Below are 7709 nucleotides of genomic sequence, written 5' to 3'. Positions count from 1 at the left end.
AGATCTTATTATACTTGATGCTTTAAGTTATAGTCAGGGGTTGAGACACCAATCTAAAAGTGGGGGGCTCATTTTTTTAACCATTGCATATGCATTAATTCAATTATCTTTAGAATTAAATGTTGTGAGGATTGCACTCAACCAATAAACTAGTAGAAGGTATTATTAACAGTTAATTAAAATTATGTTTTTTTTGTTTTGCAGACCAAGTTGAAGTTTTAGGACAAAAGTTACTTATAGACCTCTAGACGTAACATATTATCACTTTGATGAACTTTGTAACAGAGTAAGTTTACTGTTATTATTAATAATATTATGTACATTAATTATTATTGGTTGTACTTTAACGATAATAACAGAGTCTATAGCACAAAACAAAACAAGCGGTATGCCGCACTGTTGTAAGTAAATTAGAGATTGGAAGCATGCCATATAGCTCCAAATTTTTGTCAATCAAAAATTTTGTCAAATGTGTCAATTTTTGCTGGACAGATTTTTTGCTCCATGTGTTTAGTATGCAGATTTAAATTAAAATGGTGAAAATTTAATAACCTTCTTTGACTGACAAAAATTTGTAGCTATAGTCTACGATAGCTTTATCATTGAACTGTTCAATAGTAATTCAATTATAGAGCATTATTAATGGGAAAAGATCATAACTGAGATACTTTAGTTATGATTTATCTTACAAATAAACCTAAATTTAGACAAAGTCCTCTGGCTGCCTCCTAAAATGCCTTTCAAACAATATTAACCTACAAGAGGGCTATATACTGGATAAGTGATGTGGTCACTCACTGTCTTCTTAGAAGTACAACTGTGTGTAGGAGCAATAGATCAATGGATTGTATATATATATATATATGAGGGAATGTTTTTGGATTAACAAAAATTGAGGTAGTTAACTTTCAGGAATATTATATCACTGTTTGTAGCAATAGTTTTAATTGTATTACCAGTTATCATTAATATAACTAGTGTAGTAGTTTAGTAATTGAATTTCCTCTTACTTTGTAGTGGTTGTAGCAGTTTTATCAGTAATTATAAACTTGTAAAACAGTCTATCAATTGGTCTGATGTCATCATGTGTTTGTTTGTTTGTATTGATAGACAGGGTTTCCCACAGGATACTGTGATCATGCAGCTTTTTGTCAGTGAATTGTCAATTTGCTTGAAAATTGGGCCAAAAGCCCTGTGCTATTATAGAGTACAGGATATTTTGACAAGAATCACAATAAGAGAGTTCTCCAATTTTATATTTTTTTCTGATGCATATACATATCCTTATACTGGGTATCAACTTTAAGCTGATTCCTATCAAATTTGAATTTTTACAAATTTTTAAAGTTATTAAAAAATCTGGCCAATCACTTTTTGGTGAATCACTATTCATTTGACCTCTTGACACATACTAGAATACAGAACCAAATTTTAATTCAGAATCAACCTAGTAGATCGAATGATATGCAAATGGTTGATTGAGCCATACATATTGAGGAGGTTATCCTGTGCCATATTGTAAACTATTATTACTAGTAATGCTTTTGTATAGATTCTGTTATTTTTATAGCTTTACTGAACTAACACTGGCAAACTTTGTTGACAATATATGTATTATCAGAAGCCATCAAATGTGCCTCATGTAGCTAGTGTTTACTCCAACACTCACACACACAGTGGTAACCCCTAGCAGGGTTACTTATTATCTTTTGTTCCAAAAAACAAGCAAAATTTGATGTTGGTTCAATTAGGTGTGGTAGAAACAGTAATGATGTCAATTAATTGATTTATTTTTATTTCATTTTACCAGACCACATTAAGATCTGAGTCCATCCACTGCCATCAGTCTCCATATCACAGCTAGTATACCTATTAAATGTAATAATAATGTACAAGTATTCTTTTTATTAAGGACATGCGGCTTATGATGTACCTGTACCTTGAGATCTTAGACAGCCAGGGTTTCAATCAGAATTTTGGCATAATAGTGCAATAGTGCAGGCTCTTGTCAGTGGATTTTAATGCAGCTCAAAAATTTGTCAGGGCCATATTTTCCTAGAATGTACACATATTTTCATGTTGTGTAGGATTTTGAGCTGATTTCAACCAAAATTGATGTTTTTAAAGCTACTCAAAAATCAGACCAAAGTCCATCTTGGGCCAATAGCCTCCAAAAATGGCTAGAAGAGAATTCTACATTGTTATAATTTTTTCTGATACATGTTTTCTCATGTTGTGTAACAAAGCAACTCAAAAATTGGGCCAATGTCCCCTATTAATTTTCTGATAAATCTACATGTTCTTATGTTGTGTTAAAAATTTCCTAATGCCCACCATCCACTATTCAACTTTGTTGAAAGCAACTTTGTGGTTACTTTGATCTTAGGGCAACTCTGTTGCCTAAAATAGAACTGACTTCTATTTTAGGCAACAGAGTTGACAGCACATCAAAGTAACCACAAAGTTGCTTTCAACAAAGTTGAATAGTGGATGGTGGGCATAAAAGTTCAATTGCAAGTGTCACTGTTGTAATACTGGCAAGCAGTTACACCCACTACATTAATTCTAAACTACACCCACTACATTAATTAATGACAATCATCATCAAACTCCCATTGACTGAATACCGTTTGAGAATGAGTGATGGCTGAGCTAGTAATGTTTCCTATTTCTGATGGAGTGATGTCTGAGAAGTTAACTTAACTGAGTGATTGCTATGATCCATTTAATGGACCCAGTGTCTGAGTGAGTAAGCAGTGAATTATCTTTGTGTAAATGCTTAGAGGAGGCTGCTCCTGCAATTTTGTGTAGCTCATAGTTCATTCAAAAAATAAGACATTATACAAAGAAAGTGTTTTAAAAGAAATAAAATAGTTTTGCAAACATGAGAATGTAGAACTCGTGACAGCTTTTTAATTAGTTTCTAAAATTAAATTTATAACAATTGTAATAGTATGACTAGTTAAAACTGGGAACAAAAAATAATTAATATGACATTTAATACAAATCAACAACTGATTCACGACTAGCAAAACGTCTAACATCAGTAGAACTTGGTACAATTTCTCGTCTTTGTTGATCAACAGTTTTAACTGATTCAGTTAGATCTAAAAGAGGTTCATCATCTTCATCTTGTTTCTTGAATAACTTCTTAATTAGAGCATCATAACATTTCATATGTGATAACTGCAGGTAAAGATGATAAATAACAATCAAAATAAAACTAAAAATAAAAACAGATAAACAAGTATTGTACCAGATCAATACTTTACTCTCATCAGTAAAGGCTATGGATAAAGAAGCCATGATGCATAAGTTTAATAGAAACCAAAATTCAATGATATTATTTAATTTCTTTCTGTACATACCACCAAAGATAAAACTAAGGGAGAGGATAAAAGCTGCTACTGCCAATAGCAAGACACTTGATTCATCCTTCAAAAAGGTGACAGTTAAAAGTACTGGTATCCTAGCCACTAGCAGTAGACCAGGCCAGAACCGATACTCATCTTTCATTGGACCACTATAAGCATCAATAATAGGCTTGAAACGACTCCAAAATTTTTTTAAAACTTTGAAATTAGAAAGATACTTCTCATAAAAACGATTAAGTAGAAGGAACAGTGTGTATGGTATGACAAAGAAAACAGTCACCAATAGGGCAAACCCAAATAGTCCAGCATGCTTCCCTTTAGCATATTCTACATTAGGATCCTCATACCATAAACTAACTGATCTTGCTGACTCATTTGTACAGTGAAGAGTTATCTCACGCTTGTGTAGTACAATAACAATAGTACGTACTAGTTTAGTATATGAGAGAAAAGTAAGTGTAGATAAAACAGGAACAGCATGAGACCCCATCAGTCTTGATATCTTACCATATCTCCTACACAATTGTATAATGATAATGATAATGATCCACAGGTAGAGAGGGAAAGCAAACTGGAGCCATTGTTTAGCATAACTGTCCATACCATTGTAAAAACATATCTCAAACCCAAAGTCTAAGTTAATCCATGATATGACTTGACTCGAGACTGGTAATGCTCCTTTCCTTGAAAAGACTGGCTCGTATAACTTGACAATGTTAGCATAGAACAATAGACCATTGAGTGTACCCACTGATACTGTTAAATTGAGAGCAATCAGTAGAACCACAAGTAGTACACCCATCACTGCAAACAGAGCAATCCAAGCTATCATCATGTAATTATTATGACATTGTCCACACTTGTTTGATCCCATTAGCAGACTGTATCCCTCTCTACATGATCCACACATTCTGTGTCCTCTATCATCCACACATTGAGTATCAGTGTCATTCAACTTGAAGGTAACGGGATTAGGAGAACAATAGAGGAGACAGTCCTCATTGATAATGCATGCATTAGGATTGATTGCATTAGCATTGAAAGGTGTACTGGTATGACATGTTCCAATCCACAGTAGACCATTGTGTGTAATGTTTAGACTATTTATATCACATGTGACATTCTCTCTTGAAACACTTTGACTGCAAGTACAGGAACCTTGTGACTTATCTATACTGAAACCAATGGGACATTCTTTAACAATAAAATGGAAAATTTGATTGCCAAGTAAATGTGGCATTACTAGTGCTAAGTAACTTCGATATCCTGTTTGAGTCAGTTTAGGTGTGCATTCAATTGATGAGCAAGTATTGGGAATGTATGCTTGACTGAGCAAATTATTGTCATTATATACTTGTACTGTACCATCTGTTGGAGTTAGTGATCCAAAGTAATTGTGACCTAACAATGCCACATAATACTGCAGTGTTTGACCTGGATAAATGTGTTGTTCACTTACATAAGAAGAACAGCTTTTAGCAATACTGATAGCATGAGGATCACAAGAACACATTGACACTGGTTTGCCAGTTGAACTAATGTTAGGATTTGTCAAGTTAAACTGATATTTATCTGCACTAGATCTGTCATATCCATAGATATCACCACCAACTAGTCCAGCAGTATTGTTTATTAGTGTAAGAAGTATATTTGGTGCCATTAATTTCATGTTGCTACTTGTTGACTCTTCAACATAGATTCCTCCTCCTTTATAAGAAGCATGATTATCAATAAACTCCAAGTTAGCTGATGATGTTATTATCAATACTGATGAGTCATTTATTGCTAATCCTCCTCCAACTACTCCAGTATTGTTCTTGAATATTAACTTATTCTTAACTGCTACTAATGATCTTTCAAGTGTCAATCCTGTTGAAGTACTGTTAGCAACAGTAACATTACTGAGACTGATAGGATTAGATAAACTGTTTAGTATCTTGTTTCCTCCATTTCCAATAAGTTCAGTATCTATTATATCAATTTGAAGGAATCTCAAAAATGTTGCATCAATGAATAACCCTGCTCCATTGTCGCGCATCAAACATGATTTAATAATAATGTGATAGTTCATTGTTCCAGGCAAGTATTGGTCAGTAGTAATTTCAAATCCATGCCAATTATTGTAAAATTGACTTTCCTCAATTAGCACAACATTTGAAACTAACGTAATACCAGGATATGAGCATTTAGTGGGAGTTGAATTTTCACCAAATTTAATCGAAAAGCTAACACTTTGATTAGCATTATCAAATGATGACTTGATGATAAAAAAATTGCAGATACTTTCAAACAATTCTAACATTAGCGGCCATTGTGCAGAATGAAGATGATCAAAAATGATTGATACATTGTATGAGTTACCATGGTTGATTTCCAGTTCCATTCCACCAACATCAAGCAATTGAGTCAGGTTAACATTAGCCAGTATCAATGAGTAATGGGGTAATTCATCACTACATACTGGAAGAGGGTTATACCAAATGACTAATTGATAGCCATTGTAAACTGATGATGATATGTTAACATCAAAAGCATTATAAAAATGTATTTTGCCATATTTTGACCGAAAGAAAGAGCTATTAGATATTGTAATATTGTTGGATGAATGAATCTCCAGTGAACAATCATTAAAAGATATGTTAGAAATAGTGACATCATTACTGAAGTATACCGAAATGCTAGTTTTAAAAACTCCCTTGCAGTTAATACTAGGAGACTGATCCAGTCCATGTAGAGTAACATTCTTTATTGCAGTCATGATAGCATCATAATTCCTGATGCTACTAGTTCCAATGAAGTAGAAGATGGTGTTATTGTATTGAGACATATCCCCAGCATACACTAATAAAGGATTACAAGGTGACTGAGTAACTGAACTGCAGTCATCAGACACATAATACTGACCAGAGGAGACACTGCAGGAGCTACTGAAGAATAAGAGAACAACCACTAATAGGAGAGACATAGCTACTGTCTGGACTGACTAGCTATCATTAGCTATGAGTGTGTCCTTGTTGTAGTAATACACCTTGAATGTACAGGACCCACACATACACTGCAGATAATCTAATTATAGATTCTATATAATGTACAGACATACACACATATACACACATACATGTACTGGATTGTATAAGTAATGTGGTCACTCACTGTATTCTTAGAAGTACCACAGTGTCTAGGAGCAATAGATCAATGAATTATATACCAGTGAATGTTTTTGGATTAACAAAAATTAAGCAAGTTAACACCCAGAAATATTGTATCATTGTTAGTAATAGTTTTAATTATATTACCAGTTATTATTATTACTAGTAATAGTATAGTAGTGGTTGTAATTGTATTTCCACTAACTGGTCAGTACTATGTATAGTGACTCTATTGGTTTCATCAGCTATGATATGTTTGTATATACTTCAATACATATGCACACACACACTGAACCAATTAATAGACTAATAAAGAATGGATTGTGCTGCTTTTATTCTTGTATGTTCTTGTTGTTGTTATTTTTATTTATTTTTGTTTACTATAGCCCTTAAGTGCCGCTGAATTGCTACTTAAATGAGGACACAATGAAGACATTTTCATTACACTAATGGATTATGAACATAAAGTATGATCCCTGTATGTGTGTACATAATAAATGTATGCATACTTCTGAGATCTCCCTCTCTTTCTCTCTGTCTGCTTGTTTAAAGGTATGATACTGTATCTAAAGTATACAGCCCACTAGTATATATTAATATAATACTGGAATCTTATTTGCATTACTTTACTTGTACTGTGTAGTACATACAGCTAGAGATAAACCACAAACCCCTCCCCTATAGGATATGGCTAAGTACAGACTAACAGGTGGCAGAAGTAGACAAGTACACATACATTACTAGCTGAACCACAAAGACACATAAGTGCACTTTAGGTAAGCTTACAAAATTGGTGATTATTCAGGCATGATGAGACTAGGCCCATTTTAGCCATTTCCAGTCCTCATGACATATGTTTTTGCTTTCTTTACTCTTATATTGTATGTACATGCACATGTATCTCTTCTTAGTTAGCTCTCTCTTTCTCTCTCCCACTATCTCTTCCTTTGTGGCTTTTGAAAATGTAATTTTAAAATGAGGTCAATAAGATGCATTTCTTGTGAATTGTCTTTTAATAATAACAAGTAAATAAAAAACATTAAAAATGGAAAAGTAGTAGGATTAAATTGTAAAAAAGTAAAGAAACAAGAGGGTACTTGCAAAGTGGTGTGATAACAAATCCTACACCACTGCATGAAAGATATTACCCAAAAGCATTGTAATTATCCACACAGGCTACTACATG

At 33.4% G+C, this 7709-nt stretch overlaps 1 long non-coding RNA gene across 2 annotated transcripts in view; it reads left to right on the top strand.

Annotated features, from left to right (window-relative positions):
- Window positions 1-7211: 7211 nt before the first annotated feature.
- Window positions 7212-7709, top strand: part of LOC109586366 (uncharacterized) — a 3161-nt gene continuing 2663 nt past the window's right edge. The window contains exon 1 of one of the 2 annotated variants that reach the window (XR_002186980.1): window positions 7212-7299. This is a non-coding gene — a long non-coding RNA (uncharacterized LOC109586366). The remainder of the gene's footprint in view (window positions 7300-7709) is intronic. The other variant, XR_002186981.1, reaches the window with a different exon arrangement.

The sequence above is a fragment of the Amphimedon queenslandica genome, unplaced genomic scaffold (genome assembly GCF_000090795.2).
Source record: "Amphimedon queenslandica unplaced genomic scaffold, v1.1 AMPQUscaffold_12891, whole genome shotgun sequence".
Taxonomy (NCBI): Eukaryota; Metazoa; Porifera; class Demospongiae; order Haplosclerida; family Niphatidae; genus Amphimedon; species Amphimedon queenslandica.
The sequence above is the reverse complement of the archived record's forward strand: the minus strand, read 5'-3'. Positions and strand labels throughout refer to the sequence as shown.